This window comes from Pinus tabuliformis, chromosome 1_2 (assembly GCF_031772625.1).
Source record: "Pinus tabuliformis cultivar Carrire ecotype Pingquan chromosome 1_2, CPIR1, whole genome shotgun sequence".
In the NCBI taxonomy this organism is placed as follows: Eukaryota; Viridiplantae; Streptophyta; class Pinopsida; order Pinales; family Pinaceae; genus Pinus; species Pinus tabuliformis.
Window position 1 is genome coordinate 372,274,661 of NC_142298.1, and position 25,366 is coordinate 372,300,026.

General features: G+C 33.2%; 1 pseudogene; it reads right to left on the reverse strand.

Annotated features, from left to right (window-relative positions):
- Nucleotides 1–1,417: 1,417 nt before the first annotated feature.
- Nucleotides 1,418–21,410, reverse strand: LOC149205927 (F-box/kelch-repeat protein At1g16250-like; annotated as a pseudogene).
- Between the last annotated feature and the right edge of the window lie 3,956 nt (nt 21,411–25,366).

Below are 25,366 nucleotides of genomic sequence, written 5' to 3' on the forward strand. Positions count from 1 at the left end.
TATCAAATTTGAACATTTACCCAAAGGAGGAAATTAAAATTGAGAAATTTTGGGTTTTCCACTTTATAACTATTTAATGTTCATTTTCCTGATTGCCTTAAGAAAAGATTGTAAAAAGCTAGATGTAGGACCTGGATCTCCTGCATTTGTCATATTTCAATGGAGAGGATAAAGGGAAGGCTATTATGATTAATGATGGCTTAGAAGATTCGATGACTTAGTAATAGTATGTATTCTTTGAAGGAATGATCAATGTTGCCCCTTTAGTAATATAAGATTAGGGCATTTCTAGTTTGGGAAAAAAAAATTAACAATATTTGCAAATTTCGTTCTACAGAGGGGGCTTGGTGTTAATGATGGGAAGCCATAAGTTTTACCTACACATGAAGATACCAATGAGTACACTCAGATGTCAGATCAAACTTATGGCAAAACATGGTGGCATCCCATCAAGATGGATTGGTCATGTGTGTTAATAGGTAGTTAGTTCACATGACTAGATTACAAGCCCAAAAGCTAATTTTGTGCTCTCCTTAAGGCCTACCATTTTTTAGTCCAAAAAAATTGTGATCAAGTGGCTAAGTCAAAGCATATTATTTCTCTCACCAAGGTTCAATTTTTCTAAAGATAAAAATAAATTTTTTATTAGAAAAAAAAACTATATATATGGGGTAACTCACATCATATACTATAATTTCAATAGGAATGACATATCCAACATTATCTGTAGTTGTTGTATTCCTTGATGAAGTTCGTGGTGTTAACTCATTTTGATCCTAATGTCGGAACAATAGGGGGAGCTGGATTTGCCTTACCAGCTTCACCATCCCAATCACTATTGTTATAGCAACAAATGGGCATGCACTTGGTCACATGGGCATTCCATAAACCAACCGAAAAAAAAAAAAACACCTATGACATGAACTGGCACCCAAAAAAACAATTCCAAAACACATAATTGAAGAGACTTGTACACAACACTGTTAGAAAGAAGACCCTATAATGAGCATTATTGTTCTCACCTTTCTTGGGCTTCCATCTTGGCTTGGGAGGAGCCATGGTTAAGATCTTTTGGTATATCACCTGCCTCCAGAGTCCTTATTTTGAGACCTCAAGCATTCAGCATATTCATAGTTTGCATAGCTTATATTTACTTTTACACACATCTTATATGGTATTTAACAAAATTGGCTCTTCATACAATTATAGAGAATAAAAAACATTGCACTCAATGAATAGTGAAAATGTTATGTAAGAAGAATTAATCAGAGTTAAATCTAAACTTTGACCCCAACCTTTTCATTTAGAAAATGTTTCCATAATTTAACCAATTATGAAAAAGATATACAAAAAGAAGTGATATGAGTGGAAGTTGAGGTAATTCCTTTGACCCAGATATCTAAGCTGCGAAAATAACTCACTCCTCCAAAAATGGACAACCAACAACAACCCCATGGGACCCCCTTATGGGTCTCACATCCCGCCACTCTTGTTGTGTGCCACTTATTTTACAAGCTCCTACAACATTTAGTTTGACAATTGCAATATTTCTCCAGTGTCCATCAGATGGTTCCTACTTGAGAACCATCCCCCCAAAAACATAGAGATCATTTTGAAATCTAATGAGGCCAAAGCCAAAGCCAAAGCCCTTGAGTGCACATGAAAGATCAGAAAATTGCACATATGGAACTGGCCCAGTTGTTGCATCCCGAAATTCTACATTGTTTCCATCCCAATCGTCAATAACATAGATAAAATCCTTAATTGTTCTAATAGGGCATGACATAAGGCAAAAAAACAGCCTGAAGTTTTGATGGAACTACCAACTTTCCTCAAATGGATAAAAAACTACTGCAGTCTTCTGCTCTGTCCGATTATCTACTCCAACAACAACATAAAATAAACCACCATAGGAGAAGCCAACACAATCCTCACGTGCACTTGGAAAAGGTGGAATGTCCTGCCAGCTGCACAAAAGAACTTGTATAATCTTTCAGTATAAAACCCACAGTTTCAGAGAAATATAAAGTGTAATTCTTCAAGTATGTCTGGTAAGCCAAAGTCTACACAAAGCATTGCCATATTGAAACAAATCTTGAAAGAAAAGTAATAAAATGGTAGTACATATAGGCAGACATATTGATGAAATAGTGGTAAATATAGGCAAGAAATCATGTCATAAATATTTGGGGAGTTGAATGCCAAGAAAAGGAGAAATTTCCATTGGAAAAATTGGATTTTTTTCATTAAGGGTCAAGGAAAGGGAGAACCATTCAAATTTCAGACAACCAAATCTTTGAAAGCTACCTAAAGGATTACCTATCTTCAACAGGGTCATCAAATTTTGTATGAGCAAGGGTTCTTCAAATTGACAAGTTGTAACCACTTGACACATATACTTTTTTTTTAATAATCGCACATGCAAAGTTGTATTGTGCAACTTTCATACATGTCACTATGATCCATTTCTTTGAAAAGGGATCAAATTGTATAACCACATTATTTGTACTAAACCTTCTCAGTTGACCAAGTGTGTCACATGGAATGTAGTACCCACTGATCACTAGAAATGTGTTTGCTACAGTAACACATGAAAATCCACTGTGCGTGTAATTGGAGAAAACCTAGGAAATTTGTGTCAAAGGATGCCATCTATCAGCTTCAGGTTCATACACATTCCACAGAGCCTTGATTTTCTCTTTTGCTATCACAAAGAGACAATTACCACACTATCCTTCTTGAGCTTTGATACGAGCATACTCAAAGATTATAATTAAAGAACCATTTATTACAAACAACTTCTAGTAGCCCATGTTATACATGAGATATATTTGCCAAACATCTTAATGATAAATCATCAGGAAGTCCTGTAATAATTTCATGATAGGAGTTCAACCAACTAGTATAAATCCAATAAATGAGAACAATGTAGAACTAGAAAAATATTCCCATGCAATTGCAAATTCCTCTGGGGCTGTATGTTTTGTGCAATGCAGCCCTAAAAAATTTAACAACACCCTAAAAATTACAATTTGATACCTACTACTAATAAAATTCGTACAAAAAATTATGGTAGGTTGGAAAAGGATATTCTTTTAGATATAGTTGAATACAAAATCATATATTCTTGAGATGAGCTTAAAAGATAGCCTTTAAATGTTCCTCATTTTTAATTAATCAATATAAATGGAGGGAAGAGAGATATTAGGTATGTATGAAGCATATAAGGTTTGATAACTTGATGCACCATACAAAAATTGAGACTATTTCAAAACATGTTGGTTGATATTTTTCCTTCGATCATAAAATCCTTAAATATGAGAGAAATAGATTTATCAAAGAACTTGAGAAAGGATTTCACATCAAATCTCAGCCCTTTGGGTATGTTTCTACCAGGGGACAATATGCTAATTCCTATAACAAATCTCTATATAAATGAAACATCTCTATCCAGAGAACTTATCGAGCATTTTTCTCCATGCAATAAATCATGTGAATATTGTACCATTTGGACCAAACCTTTATGATTTTAGGGGAAGATGTGTGGAAAGGAAATATGGATCTAAATGTATCCTACAACTAAATAATAACAGGCTCTTGACAAGAGGGAAAATAAAACCAAAAGCTGCAACCATGTAAACAACTTTGAGTCAATACCTAATTTATATAAAACCATAGTTACAAGCTACATGAGACAATATGAATGCGGATTGCAGATGAAGTAAAAAATACCACAAAATAAAGAGATATTAAAAGTACATAGAAAAATACATCAACATACATATTAAATATTAAGTATACTCTTCTATTGGTTGAATAAGGAATCAATGGTCTTGGAGAATGAAAACATGGCTTTTGGTTTTTTCCTCATACTCAACATAATAGTGAGGTCAAGGATGTCGATATTCAATCTTGTAGCTACAATTCAAGTCCATATTCAATCCTAAAAGTGATTTTCTTGACTGTAGATGAGGGATATTAGATATTTAAAGTTAATATTGGCACCAACCATGGTTTTGTGGCATTACCTTCAATTTTTGAATGGATTAGGAGGATTTTTTTGATCTAAAATTTTTTCCATTCAGAAAAAAGTAAAGGGCATGTTAAATAAAATAAGCTTTAGATGTAAGGCGAAGCCTTGGGAATTAGACCTATCTATGCTAGGTATGTGTACGAATGGGCCAGGGATAACTCCTCCAAATATGTTGTGTGCATCAATATGGAACACGACGTCGCCATAAAAGATGTTGATACCTCCATGGGTTTCCAGGGTAAGATAACATATCGTAATGTCCATAGTACAGGGATTTAGATTATCTTTCAACATAACTAATGGACTCTTTTTCAAATTACCAACATTTCCCAGGCCACAGGTCAAATAAGAATGGCTATGTAGAGGATTATGGTAAAAAATGGCTCCAAAACTACTTTTCATTCACCTCTCTCTTTCGAAAAATGTTCCCTGTTTTGGATCCTTACAATCCTAAGGAGTTGGCACTTCAGCCAAGGAGTTGAAACAATATTGAAATTCCAAGTGTAAGATATAGATGGTGGCCTAGAAACTGATATCGCAAGAAATTAATATGTAAAGATGACCTATTAATTCAAATCTTAAAAAAAATCCAAGACTTGTTGCATTTAAAGATTTGATTTCTTGTACTAGTTCGAAAATTCGTAGATATAAAATTTAATGCTTTAAAATGGTATTAGTGTTGTTTATGTGTTCATTCCATATCTCATAAATTGTAGAGAAACTCTTTGATGTTACGTAGGGAGTTAAATTTTGAGAAACCCCATGGAAATTGAGTGTAGGTTTGGACTTGGTGTATTACAAAGGTTTGGAGGAAACAAGCTTGTATTAACCCATATTAGATTATGCGAAGGGTTGTAGTTTGAAATATAGCCTTCTCATTGATAACGATGAAATATAACAAGGTGATTGGGTTTGTAGTCTCATTGCCCATCATGTTTCTCTCTATTTGGTGGACTATTTCACAACATCTGCTGTAAGGTCTTCATGCTCTGACAATACTCCTATTAGCTATTGTTGTCTCTAGTTATTGCAGTTAACTCTTCTCTTTTAGTGCATGGTTACTCCTTTAATATGATCTGGGAAAATAGATTTTCCTAATTGCAACTCCAATTCTTAGCCCTTCCCACATTGATAACATTATGCACTCCAAACTAGGGTAATTTATGCTACATATTATGTGAGCATATATCTTGATGGGAATATACACATTCTAATGTAGGCTCAACACTTAGTTTTTCTCCTTTTATTACATCAAAAACCTAGGGGATCGTGTCTATTTTAAAATTTCTCCAATATTCAACAACCAAATACAAATCTTCACTTTTCTCTACAAAATTTTTAGGTTGGTCTCATATATTTCACTTGAAATCTCTCACAACTTCAATGTGATTGGTCGTTTTTGAAATATAGCTAATGGAAAATATTTACAAGTAACAACCATTGGTTGGTCATTGATGCATTGAAAAACTCTGTACTAATTTTCCAAATCCATCTCCACACCTTAGGCATAGGGGAAGTTCTTCACAATAGGGAATTCCCTCGGGAAAACATTTTTCATATAATTTGTTCATCAAATATCATTGGGAATCCCCTCAGGATAACAATTTATCTTTGATCCTTAAACAAACATCACAAATTTGACCAATATACGTACAGAATAATCGCTCATGAGCCTTAACTCAACATACATCTTCCTTTTCTTCTTAGGATAGTTACCTTGGAGGATCCACTAAAGTAAAACAATGTATGAACAAATGTCTCCCTTGTATTCCAGCATAGGTAACGGGTGGATGAGGATGAATATAAGATAGTGGAGGATGATATTGTGGTCTAGCTTAGTGATAATTTTAAGGTTTTGAAAAGGAGCATTTTGGGGTTGTTATTAATTTTTTTTGGTATCTCTTAATTTTTGGTATGAAATAACTTGCTTTGTCTGCATTGACAACCTGGCTTCATAATATCACTCCAACTTTGGCACACCTATTACGCTTAGCGCAACATCCCCACATAGTCGAACAAGATGACACTTCAACTGCTCGTAAAAAACTGGAAAATAATTATGATTGTAGTAACCGATACAATGTTTATTTTACAAGAAAAGTTGTCATATTTTGAGGCTAAAAAATTGGTTCGATGAAAAATTACAATTTTTCGGCACATTGCCAAAAATCAGCGATGTTATCAACATCGCGTAAAATTAAAATTATGTTTGGCATGGCCAAATGTGGAATTATAACCTTAATTTCATCAAGAAAGAGTAACATTTCAACTACCCTTGTTATACAAATTTTCTTTTGGTTAAATATTTTCACTTTGAATTGATTTCCAAACTCAAGTTGCTCGACAAATGGAACTACTTTTGAAAAATCATCAGCTCATAATAAAAATTAGGTAGTGATAGTGCTTCCTTTTCCCATTTCCTTGCTTGATTTTCTTTTAGGTTTAAGGATATATTGATGAACGATTTAATGAAGCTCACATATACTTGAAATCATGATTTTCAACATAAAACATAGAAGCCTGTCGGGTGATTCTGGTGCTTTTATCACTTCCACGAGAACTTAACTAGTGTGCTATTCAAGTATGTGCACTTGAAAGAATAATTTGAAGGAAGAGTTATTATTCCTAGTCACATTTCATTGCACTATATTTCAGTATTGTTACTTATTTGGAGAAGGATAGATTAAATCAATAAAGAAGAATTGTTATAGTGATATACCAGAGAGGATGCCAACCAAATACCACATATGCTCAAAACTTACAAACTAATAATATAGATGAAATAGCTAGATCCATGGCTTCTCAAGTCCTAAAACATACCTGCCTCAAGCATGGAGATTAATCATGCAAAATCATGCCTTCTAGTTTATGAATTTCGCGAGGTCCCTCCCTTTCATGTAGATGATACTTTTCCTTTTCCCTAGAAGGACTTGGATTCAAGTTTCAAACACCTTGGTTTATTTCTTAAGCCAGATTGTTACAGGTTTTCACATTTGGTATCTTAAATTGTGTTTCCTTTATATTTGAAAAATGGTTTGGAAATTCCCTTTGGGCTTGAATTCCTAGATTTTGCATGTAGCATTTGAAGTTTGTATGGTTTCTTTGTTGTTTTTGGTCGAAGCAATTTTTTGTTAATCTTAATTTTATGTTGTACACTGTAAACGTATAGAATGGACAATCTCTAAGACACAAAATTATGAACAATTTGTAAAATACATTGAACACTGAAATAAAAATGAAGTAGAAATTTTCTTTTATGTACTCAACTATGTCAATAGGTAGATAAATATAATACGCATTATTTGTACAAAAGGAAATCATACTCCATAGCTTGTAGAAGTAAACATACTTTCTAGCTACAAGTTGTAAGATGCACAGTTCTATTAGGTGTGAATATGCATTTCAAAATCTTTGGTTTAGTTATTTGTGTCTAATTATTGCTTCAAATGTGACCATGCAATGGACATTTGGCCTTTTTATTTCTCATGGAAAGAGTTCTCCACAATACTTTTACTGTGTAGATTTTGGAATTTTTGGTGGTAAGATCTCTCATATTTTTATTTTGTTTTCATTCATTTTCTTCATGTGAAAGATGAACTTATTTACTTGTTTTACATACTCGGATTGAACGTTTAGCTGAAATATCAATATTTTTCTAAAGCATTGTTATGAAGTGTATGGAGTCCTACCTCAAGCATGTATTTGCAGATCTCAACGTTTTCTAACTTTGGTTGTGGATAATCATTGCAAGAAGTGTTTAAGTGGTGCCATTGTATTTTTATTTGTGAACTTCTACATGTGCTGTAAGGGAAGTTCTATAGTCATTAAATGAATATCTATTGCTTGCAGATCGAAGACCTTGGATTCATCTTCTAGCCCTAGAATCTACAAAGGATGAATATTCCAGTCTTTAAAATGACTCTCGGTCGGTCGATGCTATCGATTACACATTTTTTGAGGCAAACTATTGAATGATTTGAAAGGTGGAAATATGTGCAATGAATTGGAAACACAATGGGAATTTTTTGAAGTGATTAAACAATATTTCATGTGTAAATTGTAGCCCAATCAATATTTAGTTGGAAACTCATATTGTAATACTTGCATTTCATATAATAAAATTTGTTGTTCAAATTATTTACGATTGTAATCGATATTTTTTTTGTGTTGTTATCAACTTATGAGACTGAATGATTGACATGTTTACATACTTGACGAACATGAATGTTGTATGGTATTTTTTTAATATATTCACAAAATCATAGTAATGCGTTTATGTTGACTAAAAATGAACACAAACAAAATGAATATAAAACTACTAAATTAGTATTTTATATTAATTAATAATGAACACAAATCAAAATAAATATACAACCACTAAATTAGTTGTTTATAATGATTATTAATGAAATTAAATGAAATGAATATAAACTACTAAATCAATCATTTATATAATGAATGTGAAAGTACCAAAACAAGATAAATGGCTATTGCAAATGATAAATTTGTGATTTCAAATTATGACTAAATTTTCCACATATACGACTACTACTAGCTAATCTACAGTATCTTATAACATGACAAAATTTTTTTCATTTTTTTTGTCAGTAATTGGTTTCAAACGATGACCAAAATTCTCATATATATGACTATTAGAAGCTAATTTATAGTATCATATAACACGACCAACATTCTGGTCATATTTTTTTGGTCATTAATTGGTTTTCTCACGTGATCATATAGTAATATATTTTGTTGTATATTTGGTTATTAATTGTGGCAATTTATGACTAAATAAATAACTAAATTAATGACTAAATATACTACTAGATAATAAAATTGAGACAACCAATTAATGACTAAGCTAAAAATGACTAAAAGTTGGTCGTGTTATAATATAATGTAATTAGCTACTATTAGTCACCAATTGAAAAATGGTCATTTATATGCAAATTTTATTCATTTTTTAAGTATCTAATTAGCCATTTTGTACTAGTGAGAAAAATAAATGAGCTTACATGGATGCATGAGAGGTTTTAATTTCTGAAATCCATGGCACCATGGCAATTTGTAGCAATGACCTCTAAGATCCAGGTAAGACACCTAGAGTGTGTATTGTAGGAAAAAAAATAGGTGTTCCCCCTCCCTCTTGCCTCCCATGGTTAGACCATATTGTATGGGTTTTCCGTTTGCTCTTGCTCCTGCTACTGCTCCTACTCCCTCTGTTGACATCTCTGCTACATGATTCACATATAAAATACATCAGCCTCATAGATAAAATACATTTATTTTTATTAAATGAAAAATGTAATTATTAATATGGAAACATAACTTTCAATTAATAAAAAATAAAAATTAGTGCACTCAAAAGAAAGTCATGCACCGACTCCAACACGTTTTCAAACTCAACCGCACTAGCAACGATACACAGATAGGTATGACACACCGATGCTAGATCACAAATTTAATTTTTTGTCGCGGTGCATCACACTTATGCATCAGTGCGCACATATAATATTTTCATATTGGTTCATGCCGATCATATCAAGAAAACCACGTTTGTGATGGTGACTAAGAGACATTTGTTTTACTCTCAAATAGACTTGGTGATGCATTTTTGTTTCCTATTTATATTATGTAAAATAAATATCTATTTTTATGTATTTATAAGTAAATTATTTAAAGTAGACATGTCTTTATCATTGTGAGCATGATGTAATACTGGGTAGGAGAAATGTGAAAACATGAATTTTAATGACTATGTTGTGATAAATATGTGGTAAAAGCAATATTTTTTGAGTTGTTCATTAAGAAAAAATCGAATATATTATTTGTGAAAAGTTTAAATCTAATATAGTATCATTTAACTAATATTTATTATTAGAAAGAGTTAAATTTAAATGAGTCCAATAACAAATAAAGAACCAAAATAACATCAAAATGATATATCTTTATTAGTAGAAAAAATTTCACGTGCCTCTTTAAGGAAGAACTTCCACTAGAGAAAATCACCAACTACAAGTTACTTCACAAGCCTTATTTTACATTTCTTGATCCTCATCTTTCAAGAGAGAAATTTATAATTTAAATTGGTAGGAGTTACTATAAATATTAAATTTAAACTGCTTGAAAATCTCAAAACTTTAATAATAAAATAAATTAAAAGAAAAATAAAATTATGTTGTATTAAATCTAAATTAATTATAAAAAAATTTGACTTAAGTTTTTTAAATTCAACAATAGTTTGAATTTTATAAACCAATATTGAATTAATGAAATTTTATTTTTGGATAATTTGTTATGATTAAAATTTTATATTAAAATTTGAATGAGTTACACTTTTTCATCTTATTAAGAACTAACTAAATTATTTTACCTTCAATTATTTTTTCCTTGCGAGAATTGAAATATTTTACTAATTAAGTTAGATTGAATATCAATGACCTATATAAACAATAGAAAAAATATTTATCGAAATTTTATAATCATAGTTTCAACAATACTAAACTTTGTAATTTATAAAAATGACATTGCATTTTTTTAAAAGTATATCGTTTTGCATGCAAAAGTTCATATATAAAAGTTTGACATAAGTTCACCAATACGTAATCTATAATAAATATTATTTCATAAAAATAAACATCATGATGATAAGCATCTAACAAATTAAACATTATCTAAGATACATATTCAAATTCACTAGCATCATATAATTATACACAACTCTAACACATATAAGTGTCATTAGATAGCACAGATTGAATCTAATAATCTAATAGGGCATCATCATCATGATCACATCTAACAAAACACAAACATTATAATCTAACATCATCACTACACACATCCTCAAATCAATATAAATCTTATGTCAAATAATTGTCATCACATACACATCTATCTGAAAGCACATTAAATGAACATATCTAACATGACCTAACAATATACACATCATTTCCAACATATAAATAAAGTACATAAACATGAACAAAACAATGCACCATCTATATGTATATATCTATATCTATCTATATATATATATATATATATATATATAGATATATATAAGTCAAATAACTGCAATCAAATATCTGATACAATAGACATAGTAGTGCCAACCTTGTTTGCAATAGAATATGATGTATGGTCAATTACTGCCTCAACATTTGTTGAAATCATATGAGGTAGAGGACGAGGTGATTGATTTGCTCTGTCAGTAGAAATATAAGGCACATCTTCTAGCTTGAGAATCTCATCATTAAGAAACTAATGAGGAGATGTACTACCGGAAGGATCATCGACACCTTGTCGGCCATGATCCTTTAGGGTGGTACTACAAGAAGAATCATGATCACCACTCTCATCATCATGATCATGATCACCACTCTCATAATCACGATCATGATCACCACCCTCATTATCATAATCACCACCCTCATCTCATGTATCTTTTGATGCATGCATTGAATCCCTTCTCGTTATCAGTGCCCTATTACCTCTAATGATATGACACGTAAGAGACATCATCTCATGTAGAAAGTCCCTATATAGATCCATGACCCTAGGATCTATGCTGATATCTCGACCCCTTGTAAGGTAGACTCCCTCATCAACTAAGACTCTAGCCAATCTGTTGTACTAGTCCATATGAAATCATAGACCATCCCTATGGCCTAAGATGTCCACAACCCCTCAAGATGTGCCTCATCCTCTTGGCCTTGCCCATCTCCTCCATCCAATGGGGGAGGAGGCATGTCCCCATCGAATGTGTAGATGTCTACAAAATAAATAGAACACAACAATAATTAGACAATTTCCTTAAGAAATTTGATAAAACGAGTTAAAGAACATGCTAGAATAAATTTTATTATGATTAATTAAAAGAATAAAATGAAACTAAATTAATTTAGAGAAGACACTGATATTATCTAGATCATCTAAATCCTCAGTCATTTTGAAGAGGATGTTGGGACACTGTCTCGAATCAATCCCGATGGATCAAAAACCAAACTTGACAAATGCATAGTCATCCTCACTATCCATTAGCGCAAGTTCCTCGCCGAAAATTTTGTCTGGATACTCTGGCAGGCCCCTCTTTAGCATCATCTTTCGCCACATGAACATGAGGACCTAAATGATTGGAATAGGATGGAGATGACTTAAAAAAGAAATCAAACATTTCTGAAGAAAAAGGGAAGGTCTCCCTCCCATGTCTCAATGCAAGGCACCTTTCTAAATCCATATAAAACTACCTCAAAAACTGGCAGACCATCTCAGACAACATGGCTCCTGAATCAAAGAATTTACATAATACAAAAGTCAGAAAATAATGCATTTCACATCAATAGTTGAGTGTGCAATGGTGGTGACTAATAAATAGATACACCTAACCTCCTCTGCAACAAAAGAAGAAATATGTAGTTGTCCACCACACACCTAAAAATATGGTGGATATACTGCATGAGGCCCTACATGTCTTTTATTGTAGGCAATATGAGTCTTAACTACAACACCATGGTGGACATCAGGGAACTGGGGAAAATCCTCCCCTCTCTTGGATAAGTTAGTGGTAAAGTATATGTCCTCCTTAGAGGGCGTATAATGTGCCCCATGATTGAAATGGAAAGCCTACTCATAGGCACTCAGTTAGCATATTAGATGTGCCAATAGGACAGAGTGTACCTTCAGTGACGTAGTCTCCTCATATTACTTTAGGAGGCTACATTCCTTAAGAGTTCTCAGGTGGCTATAGTAATAGGGTGTTTGTATTAAGAACTCTATTTTTCATTTTAGGAAAACTTGTTGAAAACTCAACGATTATGTATGAGACTTCAAAGGATAGACATGAAGAGTGGAAGAAGTTGTTCCCTTTAATAATTAATGTCATAAAAGGTTTTTTAAGGAACAAGTTGAAGTATGTATAAACTATAAGCTTTGTTATAAAGTTATCTTCGTGAAAAAGGTATGCTCATTCTTTCTTTTAAAAATTGTTTTATAGTGCTAACATTGTTATGTCTAGCATTTTGAATCAAAAAGGCTATTTTAGGGTGATTAAATTATATTGAATCTACCCTCATTATATTATCATTCTTGTGGAGCCCTAAAAGAGTTCACCGTAAAACCCTAACCCAAGGGTATGTTGATGTTAATATGGAAACCCTAGGTTATTTAAGGTTGTAGATGAAATCTAGAATCCTTATTATTTTGATGTTTTAGTAGTATTACGATAAAATCCATAGTCCTTTAGGGTTTTCCATCAAATTTTATGAATTGAATCCCTAGATATTTAGGGTTTTATGAATTAGGGTTTATGAGAAAATCCGTTATAATTTCTATAGAAAGATCCTAGGAATGAATCCCTAGGTGTATGTGTGTTTATCTTATCGAAACCCTAGCCTGGTCAAAATTGTTTTATGTCTAACTTTAATGTAATAATATTTGTGTCTTGGGTTTACTTATTAGATATTGTTGTATGCTTGTGCATGATTATGAAATCCTATATATGTATATATACTATCCTAATTGTTGATGCTCATAGTTTATAAATTCTAAGGTTTGTAACAAAGCCCTAGTAGAAGTTTGATATTTTAGGATATGTTGATAGTGTTTCTGATATGATGATTGAATTTAGGGTTTACAACAAACCCTTGTAGAGTCTAAACTATATAGTAGAATTGTTATTTGATTAAATTTCTGATATCTAAGGATTTGTATCTAGGGATTGTAATGGATCATAATAGAATTTGTCATATATCTCTGAAAATAATATTGAGGCCACAGATTGAATTAGATTGATTTCTTGATTAAGTCACCTTATGTTGTAGTCTAGGGTATGTAATAGAACCCTAGCAAGAAGTTGAAGTTTAGAAGTATGTGTCTCATATTGATTATGAACCTAACTAAGTTTAGGTATTTGATTTCTAAAGTTTAATGCTTCCATTATTGTATTGACATGATTTTGATATAGTTAACTTCACGCTTTTGTATTTGGTTGTACTTGTTGTTTAAGTTGTGGAGGTACACAATATTCAAGATGTTGGAGATATTTGTAAGTAAAAAATGATGAATAATTAAGATGATCAAGATGACCTTGATGTTGTAGAAAAGGAATGAAACCATGATAGGTTCTCTGATGTTGATCTCCCCAAATTAAGAGGGAGGGCATATTATAATAGTCATGATGGATGCCTTGAAGAAGAAATTGGAGAATGAATGAAAGTAATACAATGTATTGAGGATGTCTTGTTGTTGTTGAAGAAATGAAAGAAGAAATGTTTGTGACTACCTGCATATGAATAACTTGATATAAATTGTTAGGCCCCTATAATACTAGTGATTCCCCCATTACTATTGTCATTGTACCCCTTATTGTTATTATTTTGCCCCTATTATCCCGATATTGTTATTAGTATGCCCTGTAGAAACTCACTATTGTTATTTTTGTGCCCTTATGTTATTACTCTTATGTCAGCTTGATTATATTGTGACCCCTTAGACTCCTATATATAGAAGGGAGGTTTAGTCATTTGTATCATCGAAGAATTTTTCATTTCTGTAATGTAAAGTAGGTTGCCCCCTCAAAGAGGCTGAATTCTAAGGCGTTGATCTATCTTTTCTATCTTTTTGTGAGCTAGTTTCCTAACATTTGGTATCAGAGCTTTGGATTCTAGGGTTTCCCTGCTCCAAACACGTCCTCGTGGAATTTTTGCTATAACTTTTTTTTTTGTGAAGTTTCAGAAGCTAAAACAAAAACCCATTTGAGACAAAATCATTCTATAATTCGGGTCTCAATTTCAGATCTTGTGTCACTATATTTGCAAAGGTATGATCGAAGGAAGTTAGAGTTTTTGTAGACTCCCGAATTACATTCCAAATAGGCAACCTCAAGAAAATCGTCATAACTATTGTTTTGTGCATCACATTAAAATTTCGTAAGAAGTTTCAGAAAGAGGACACCTTGTAGTTTTCTTTTTATTAGTTTTAGGTACTAAGGTCGAAACAGTGACACATGGAACGTCGTACAATGCGCTCCATTGAACTAGTCTATAATCAGGTTACCGTGGGAGATTTGTCATAACTCGTCCTTGGAGAATCCAATATTGACTAGACTTGTGGGGTTAGAAAGAGGACTCAAAGGGCTACTGCAGGACGATATTTTAGATATTTGAGATCCGCAGTTACAAAAATACAACAGATTCAACATCGAGCGCTTACAAAGTGGAAAAAAGGTGTGTAGTTTTTGTAAAATTTTGCATAAGATTGGTTTGAAAAATTAGTTTGAAGGAATTCAAGGGGAATAGTGAAGAATTATTAGAATTAATTAATTCCCCAAAGAAATAAAATGGAAACATCTAGTAAGAAGCCTGAAAGCTCTAGCATGACTCATGAAGAAGAGGAAGAAGTTCAACATGATATATCAAAATTACAAGACCAAGTACAACAAATTTCACTCTCACTAAAGGTAAATGAAGCCAAGATGAATGGCATGGAACCTAATATGAATGGCATGCAAGTTAATATGGATGGCGTGGAAGCTAAGATGAATAGCATGGATGCTAAGATGAATGGAACGGACGATAAGATGTCAGAATTGAAGATAAATTTGAATAAGTTGCTACAAGAAATGGTCACTAATGGTGAAAGGGTAGTAAAGGAAACTCATGATGAGAAAAAAAATAAATGTTTATCATGACTTCATAGACTCTAATGTTGGATTGAAGACCCACCATGTTCCAAAAATCGATATGAGGAAGTTTGATAACAAGGATCCCGGAAAATGGAAGTTTATTGTAGAGACCTTCCTTGTACATCTATATATATATGTTATGATGAACACATCCTCAATTAAGAGCGAGTGTTGAAGAATGTAACTAGTGACAATCTTCATAATTATATTTGAAATTTATTTTTCGAAAGAAAGAAAGATAAATTTATTGCTAAATAAATTGACTTATTAAAGAATAGGTTTCATGCTTGGGTCAATTGTCTTTGGGTAAAGATATCCATTGAATACCTATATGGTTTATGTTAAGTGTCATTCTCCATGTCACAATGTGAAGAACGATTCTTGGGAAATACTCTCAAGAAAGAAAATTAAATTAATGTACAATCACCTAACATGACTATATATAAGAAAAAGCTCAACTCATTTGAAGGGTATCTCACACAACTTCGAATTGAAGTAGTTGGGAAGCCTAAAAGGTTCGATGTTCAAGAAGGAAGATGCACTCGAATTTTTTGGGTCTCTCTCTCTCTCTCACATGCGCAACAAAATTATGAAGCTACATCAAGTTCAAAGTTGTGAAGCTGATGCATTAAGGTCGAATATTTGAAGTTGCATCAAGGTTGAAGTTGTGAAGCTACTAAGCTATAGCTATTGAAATTTCTAGATCGAAATTGCAGTTTTGAAGCTAGGTCAAAGTTTTGTTGTCGAGAAGCAAAAATTTCTAGATTATTGATGGGTTGAAGCTGATGAATAAGAAGAGACTACTAAATCATCTTGGAAGGTTGACTTGATGGAGGAGGAAGGTATTTTGGTATAGGGTCTGGGTATACGTCATTTGAATTACTGAAGGATGAGTTCTTAACTGGGTTTCCCCTATATAGGGGTTTTTCCCTAGCTATGCACCTACATCTAGTGTCCTTGATCTTTGCGTTTTGTTTTTGGTAATTCCTTGATGAACTAAGATAAAATAATAACATAAGAAAAATAAAAATATCTCAAATAAATCACAAGTACTTATCAAAAAGAGAAAATATTTATGTCTTTTCGATTTTGCAAAAATAAGGAAGAGATTTTTGGATGATACTAATGTTATTTGGCCCCATGGTAGGGATGAACTTGCTTAATTACTTCAACAACTTAACAGTCTCTCTAATGGCATCCAATTCACCATGGAAACTTAAGAAATTTGCATCCCATTCTTGGATGTTTTATCATTAGAAAATATCATGGAGTACTTGATCATATGGTGTATCAAAAGAAAAATCATTCTGGAATCTACTTACATGATGATTCTCACCATCATCCCTCTCAAAAGGTTGGTATGATTAGAACATTAGCTTTTAAAGCCTTCAAAATATCAGGTATTGAGCACTAAGAGAAATAAAAATAGAACTTGATTCAGGTACTCAATGGTCTCGATTATAGCAAGAAGACTATTAATGAGTCCCTTCAAAAAATCCCTTATAAACTATGATAATCATTGTCATAATAGCAACAACCGTAACCCAAGAAACAATTCTTATCTTCCTTACCTCAAAGGTACTACTGATAAAATTGCCAAGGTTCTAAAGAAAAAAGATATCAAGACATGTTTCAGATGTCACACTACCGAGAGAAAAATGATGAAATCAATGAAATATGACATTAACCACTTCCAACACAAAGGTGTTTACATGATAGAATTATCTTATTGGAAATTCTATATTGGTGAGGCCGAAGGTTCCCTTAAAGAAAGGATCAAAGAACATAATCTTGGCATCAAGCATGAATGAATCAAAAACTCCGTTGTTGATGAGCATGCCATGAAAACTAAAGATCATGTGAGATTCGAAGATACCTAAATCCTTGCTAAGGAAGACCATTATTATAGATGTCGGTTAAGGGAAGCCCTGGAGATTAAAAAACACCCTAATAATGTCAACATGGATAATAGTGTTGAAATTAATAAAAATAGATGGCCCCTACTAAGTAGAACCAATTAAAAGTACTATCATTCCTTTTCACATTTATCACCTATCCTCTTTTCTTCCACTCATTTTTCTTTCCCTTACCTTGTCCCCCACCCTTCCTCTCTACTTTTCTCCTCTTTTCATTTCTTTATTTGTTCTTCCTTATCTACCTATTGTATCTCTTTAAAACACGTTGGTTTTTTATAGGCACCCTATTTAGGTATTTAATAAACCCATTTATAACATATACTATTATTAATTTCCTCTATACTATATAATAACACCGATTACGTAATATCATATTTTACTACTATAATAATATTTATATAGATACATATTCTAAAACTAATTATCTTTTATATATATATCTCTATCTATATATATATATATATATATATATATATATATATAACATATATATTTATTTCAATCAATTATTTATATCATTTTGCATATCATTCTAATTTCTAGTAGACTATTAGGGTTAGAATTAACATTACCATCAATTATTTATTCTTTATCTTTCTCTTCATATCCTCATGTTTTAAAGATGGACCTAGTTTATGGTTCTGAAACATCGACTCAAAATCTTCAATATGTGGATCTTCCTCCATTATTTAATAACTCCAAGCAAAAAAATCTATATACCTTAGGTTGAAAACTCATCATTCCAAAATTTAAAATGCACGAGGATAATATTTTGTATTGGGTGCACTCATCCACCAATAAAATCTCCCACACCAACAATGTTTGAATCCTATAGATATATCTTTCTTTACAACATAAATTTTTGTTGAAAAAACTTCATAACAGGTTGGCTGCAAAGTTATAAACAACACTACTAGACACATTTTTCAATAAAAGGGAAACCAAACCATCTTAAAAAGCATGCCAAATATATATATATATATATATATATATATATATATATATATATATATATATATATATATATATATATATATATATATATATATATATATATATTGTGTCTGTGTGTGTGGGAGAGAGAGAGAGAGAAAACACAACGGAGTTGAATTGGGTAGAAATTGTGATAAGTCATGATTAGGAAAATCCACGAAGTTAGGAGTTAATTGGAGAAAGGGTGTATAGGGAGTTTGTGTCTCTTGCTCCACACATGCATTCTATGTACAAAATTTCTCCCGCACTTCCTTTATCTCTATAATGTTGATATGGAGTGCATAATTCGAAGGTGCAGAGGAATTATATTTAAAAGAAAAGTCTCTAAACATTGTAATACATGGAAAATTGTTTGAAGTATCCATTGAAATGGTATATATCCTTTGTTTCAGTGTAGAGTTGATGTGAAAATTTTTAACCTTCATTGTAAGAATGAAAGGAATCGTATTCCCATTTATCATAAAAACTGAAGACCTTCATGCATCCTACTCTCTTTCAAATGATGTTATGCCTGAGTGATGATTGTTAATTGAAGTTGTGATCTATTCATTAAAAGAATCATTTCTCTATTTCAAAAGAAAATAATCTTTTTCTATATTTTCTAATAATTTGTTTCTACATATATGATTCTATAAACCCTTTTCCTTCACATTAAATATTACACTACAAATTATTATTAGAGAGTCTATACGTGGTGGGATTTAATCATCACGATGAATTAAAGTATCGGAATATATTGATAAAAACCGAATATATTAACTATATATTAAATGGCTCTCTAGGTGGGATACCAGGAGAGTGTGCAAACACTCATACAAGCCCTATTACATTTAGTCAAATGAGCCTCAAATATATAGGCTTTCACATTAATGAGATGGTTTCAACCACTCCCTAGATATTAGGATCTGAGATCTAATATTAGAGTCTCAATCCTATCATCATCATAACAATAATCTAAGTTTAGCTTTCTACATTACTTCCAACACTCGCTTTTGATGGAGAAAGGGTACTGAATAATAACACATTCCTGCTGGTCTTGTCTCGGCTAGGCTTACCATTAAAACATGAAAAACTTGGTAACAGAGGTTTTCAGTTTGGTATTTTTTTTTTAGAGTCCATGCTTGTTCATCTTGAGTTGAGGCTTAATCTTCACTTTCCTTGCCATGAGGTAGTGATCTATCTTCACCTCATTTTGTCCCCAACGATGGAAAGCTTGAATTCTTTCCTTCTTAAGATTATGGCACGCTAGATAGGAGAATTTTCCCTCTCACTCTTTCTGGTGTTAACCATTTGAAAGTTAGCCATGACGTCTTCATCATTCATTGATGTAACGTCTACACACATAGAAATATTAATGAGATCATCACAATTTAAATTCTCTCCAGCTTTGTCTCCTTCTGCCACATATTTTTAGTTAGCTTCATGTGGCTCGTCCAATTGATCTTCAATGCTTTGTTCCTCTTTACCGCATTCTTAAAGATCAGCTTATGTGTCCTCAATCTCAAGATCTTGTACAACAGACTATGCCTCTTAATTCTCCTTGTCATCAACAGAACCACATTGTTTTTCTAAAATTTCTTCTGACTCGAACATACTACCCATGTTAATGCCAAATGCCCACATGAGAAAAATATCATCATCAGAATTAAAATATCTGAAAATAGAGACATGTTGTTAAAGTCCAGCATATCTCTCTTTATCTTGCTTCGAGATTTCTTTTTGACTACACACAGTCCTCTAACGAGCTCCAACAACCCCGTTAACATGCAGGGGGGAAACTTCTTCCTTTGGCAGCTCTTCAACTGTAGAACCTTGTAGACTATGGCTTCTGTGCCACGCAGGTCTCAGTGCCCTTAGCTTTGGCGACGAGCAACAAAATGACCTCTCAAAACCTGGAAACACTATCAATATCTAATTTTGATGTATGTAATTAGAAATAACACATATTTCTGAAGATGGGTTCAAATTAGCACTAACTTTCACATTTTCATTGTGGCATATAATAACTTAGAAGAGAAATTTACCTAATTGGTTTTTAGATCTCCACAACTTGCAACTTCTAGGTTACTCAAGCAATAAAATTTCCATAATTATCACTCCAGATTTGGGGCTGAATTCCACTCTCCGTGGTTCTAGATTCAATCCACACAAAATCGACAGATTTCATGTGATCTCAGGATCCTTCCGCTCAGTTTCCTCCATGATGCCTGACAGTTCCGGCTATGATCCGATGGTGATCCAACAAACAATGCCGAAAAGTGTGCCCATCACACAATTTTCCACACTGGGACGATACCTCCTCCACGGTTTCCTACACCGTCCTCAATCAATCGTCGGTGATCCGTAGTCCTTAATCACTGGCGATAACACAATCATTGCCTTCCTCGAACACACAACCCACCACAAGAAACAAAAAAATATAGTCTATGTGAAATTTTTGATGCACTGTGTGAGCTCCTCCATGTGTCCATGCTCATGCAGCCTCCACTAGCTGATCTCTAGCCTCCACCACGTGGCCTTCTCGATGCAGTGATTATGGATTCCAAGAATCCTCCATAAAGAATTCTCCACAACCACGTTACCTTAGCGATCTAGCCAGACAGCTGTCCAGCGAGACAGCGGCCTCCGTCGCAATCCTCACCACTCTGTGTAGATCAATGCTAGTCACACACATCTTTGTTTCTCCATGAGCTCCCCACAGATCCAGTCTTTGGCACGGAGGTTGAACGTGCACCTTTTGCCACACCATAGGCTTTACAGGGTCGTCACAATTATCCACCATGAATTCGCGAAGATCGGCAAAACCATACAACACGAATTCACGACGGGATGTTAAAATAAAATGTGCATGAGTTTCAAAGTGGATCGATGCATTTTTTCCTCCAAACCACAAGACGATCTCACCTCAGTCACGCCGGGAAAAACCTTCACTCAGCATATAGGATCGACAGCCCTGCATCTCTGATACCATGATAAAAACTGAGTATATTAGCTATATATTAGATGGCTCTCCAAGTGAGATACCTGGAGAGTGTACAAACACTCATACAAGCCCTATTACATTGAGTTAGATGAGCCTCAAATATATAGGCTTTCACACTAACTGGATGGTTTCAACCACTCCCTAGATATTAGGATCTGAGGTGTAAGATTAGAGTCTCAATCCTATCATCATCATAACCATAATCTAAGTTTAGCTTTCACCATTACTTCCAACATATATTAACTCATATAAAAATTATTTGAATCTAACAAACCTAAACACAACACCAATGACAAATAGTTCACATGAAATAAAATTGAGAAGGACATTTTTCCACATGGTAAGCATAAAGGGAGGTTTATGAAAAATAATTCATAATTCCCTTGCAAGGCCATTTTAAAAACATTCATCAAAAGTTCATGTAGCACACGTATAGGCACGCGGAAAATAATATGCACTAATTGAAAATGAGTGACGTTAATGTTTGTATGGAGAATGGAGGTTTGAAAGAGTTTGGAAAAAGTTCATTGTGTAAAGTTGTGGAGGAATCTTTCATTATATGGAATTTTACAACTCCACACTCTGCAGAATAAAAGTGTCCTCTACACCTCCACACTCCACACAATCTCAGCACTCCACACAATGAACCCGTTAAATCTATGTGAGGCAAAACCATTTCTGAACGACTTTGTTGATAAATGTTGTCGCACTATGTAGATATAGTACCATATAGTGGATTTGGGAGCTTCAACTCCTGTACCTACACCCATCTAGGGTACATGATTACATATACTAATCATGAACTTAGCATAGTAAAACTAAATCTTTTAATCTATGCTAGACACAATGTTTAAGATGTTGCAAGGAATTAACAAAATTCTTTTAATTGGAAGGATAATTCTACCCATGCATCTCCTTTGTTTGATATCATCATTACTTTAGCGTGAAGTAAAAAAAAATCTATAATCAACTCAGATAAATCGCGAAGGAAATGTTGAATACTTTTTAGGTGGATGGTTGTCTACAAAGTGAGCTATAGACAAACCTAAATCATTTACATACCAATCCTAAATAAATAATGGTGTATTAACAACTTTGTACATTAAAAGTTTTTATTTATATGTCAATGGTCAGCTTGTGATCTTCTTAATAATATGTATTTCAATGATAGGGTCAATTTCGACTCGACTTTTTGCATGCAAACTTGTTCTGTAGCCTGGAATTTGATTGAGTGTTGTTACCACCTATGGGATTATGACAAAACATGTAAATATGTAAATATAATAGAATAGGAAGAGAATTGGGAATGTGAATCTCAAGGGTCACCATCCATTTTTATTTAATTACATTGATATTAATGGAATGCATTATTCATGAGTTACTATCTTTCTTGGTCTAACATGGTATCAGAGCACGGGTCCTACATTTATGTCTCTCTTGGTTGCTCTTTTATCAATGTCTAGTGCATCCCTCTCCTTGTCAGTTCTTCCCTATTTGCTTGCCAGAACTTGAGAATTATATTCCTCATTATGTGCCTATTTGTAGGAATCCTAATTCTCCACCAATTTGGAGTAACTCCAATGGCCTAAATTGCAGGTTTGAGAGGTAGAAAACTTACAGAATCTGCCCAGATTGGAAAATCTAGATACACGGATGTGTAGAGTATTTAATTATTTTTTTTTCAGTATCCATTGTTTATGTTCCTATATCACCCATTACTCTAATGCACCATTTCAATGTCACTATCATTTTATACTCTGATGCAGTTACTTGGAAGTCAAAAATCACAGCTCGGCTCCTTCTTGTTGAATGCTCCATCGAGCACTACTATGAAACATCCCATTAGAACAATTATAGATGTTCTTTTGCTCCAGGGATATGAACAATAAGCATTGAGTGAATCATTCTATAGTAGTAAACAACAACAAAAAAATGCAGGGAAATCCCCTACCTCATTGAGGTTCCTTCACCATTTGACTCTATGTGGCACAACAATCATCTATCGTTAGCTCCATAAACAACCTATTAACGGTTTTATCATCCATATACGAGTTTCTCCAACAATTTGGTCTATATACAAGTTTCTCCAACGAGTTGGTTTTTAAATTAGAGCCACTCCAATGCCATTTATAAATGTGATTTAATATATGTGAGTTGGTATAATTGATAGAGATCATTAGTTGTTGTTTGAGATTGGGAGAGGGGTGAAACAAGCCACCTAACACACACAATTTTTGAATATTCCTCATACTTTGGTCATAATAATAGTTTCTCTATATTGGATGCCAAACATAATCTATCATCTCTAGCGTCATTTTTCGGTCATTTTGACTAATTTTAATGAGAGCTTGAGACAACGTTTTATGATGGGCCTCTACTATTTGTAGAGATGTATTATATTTTTCAAGCCTTAGCTCAAAACTTTGTTAAAATGCATTCCCTCATCTCCAATATTGGATTATCTCTTATTAGCAAGGAGAACTATCATTAATGGTCTACAAATATCAATAAGGCACTTATCTATAATGACCTATGGAAAGGAGTATTGCAAATCCCACATCAGACGAAGAGCTCACCATATGGAATAACAAGAACAACATGGTATATGCCTTGCTTGCTGCATTTCTAAATGAATAGGTGAGTCATCACATAACTCCAATTACCAATGCGTTTAATGGTTTAAAGAAGTTAAGGATTTATATGACTAGTAATTAGAGCTCGAGGTAGTCTAGTTGGTGATCAAACTCTTGAACTTGGAGTTGAAGCAGGATGATGATATTATCTCCCTAGCCTATGAAATTAGATCTATCATGCATGATGTGAAATCCACCTAAGTTAAAATTTACATCTTCTAACAACTTTCGTTAAGGCACTATATCCCACATATTTTCACTATCTTGAGTCCTTACAAGCTAGTTCACAACCTAAGGAAATACTTTTGACATTGTTGTGGAGAAGTTTGCAGAAAGAGAGAAGGATTTTGGAATGAGGAAGATAACTACTCAATCTTTTGAAGAAGTTGCATGCCTTGCATAGAAAGAGAAGAATTAGACAAAAGATTCTTCTAGAGGAAGATTTGTTAGAAGAGGACGTGAAAAAAGAATAATAGAGGAAGGAGGGGGGAAACATTATCAAGGAGGAAGAGTTGATTTCCATTTTATTTTCTACAATAAAAATGGACATGATTCATCCACATTCAAGGTCTTGCAGGACATAATCTATCAAGAAATAAATAAAGATAAAGTTAAAACACTATATCGAGGGAAAGGTAAAGCACCTTAATCTTCTCATTATATTATAGCACATTGGAATATTATAGTAATTGGAAATTGTGTTTCATACTTCATTTTCTTTGTGGAAATATGCATGGTTTCTTGATACAGGGGCAACCTGGCACATGACCTTTCAGAAATATTTTTTGAAGACTTCAATGATAATGTATATGGAGTTGTCTACTTTGTACACAAGTCAAGGTTCAATCCATCCGGACTGGCACCATCAAGGTAAAACTACCTAGACTCGCTCACTTTCCTCTGCATGATTTCCTCTACCTTCTAGAGTTGCAAAGAAGCTAATTGTCCCTGGTTAACATCTGCTAACAAGGATACTCCATTCATATGTTTGATGGAAAAGTTGATGTGAGAAAAACATCAGACAACACATTTCTCATGATCACAAAAGAGGAAGAAAGACCCTTGAAACTGGAAGGAAGGTTTTCTCATGCTCAAAACTATGCATACAATTATCAACATAAT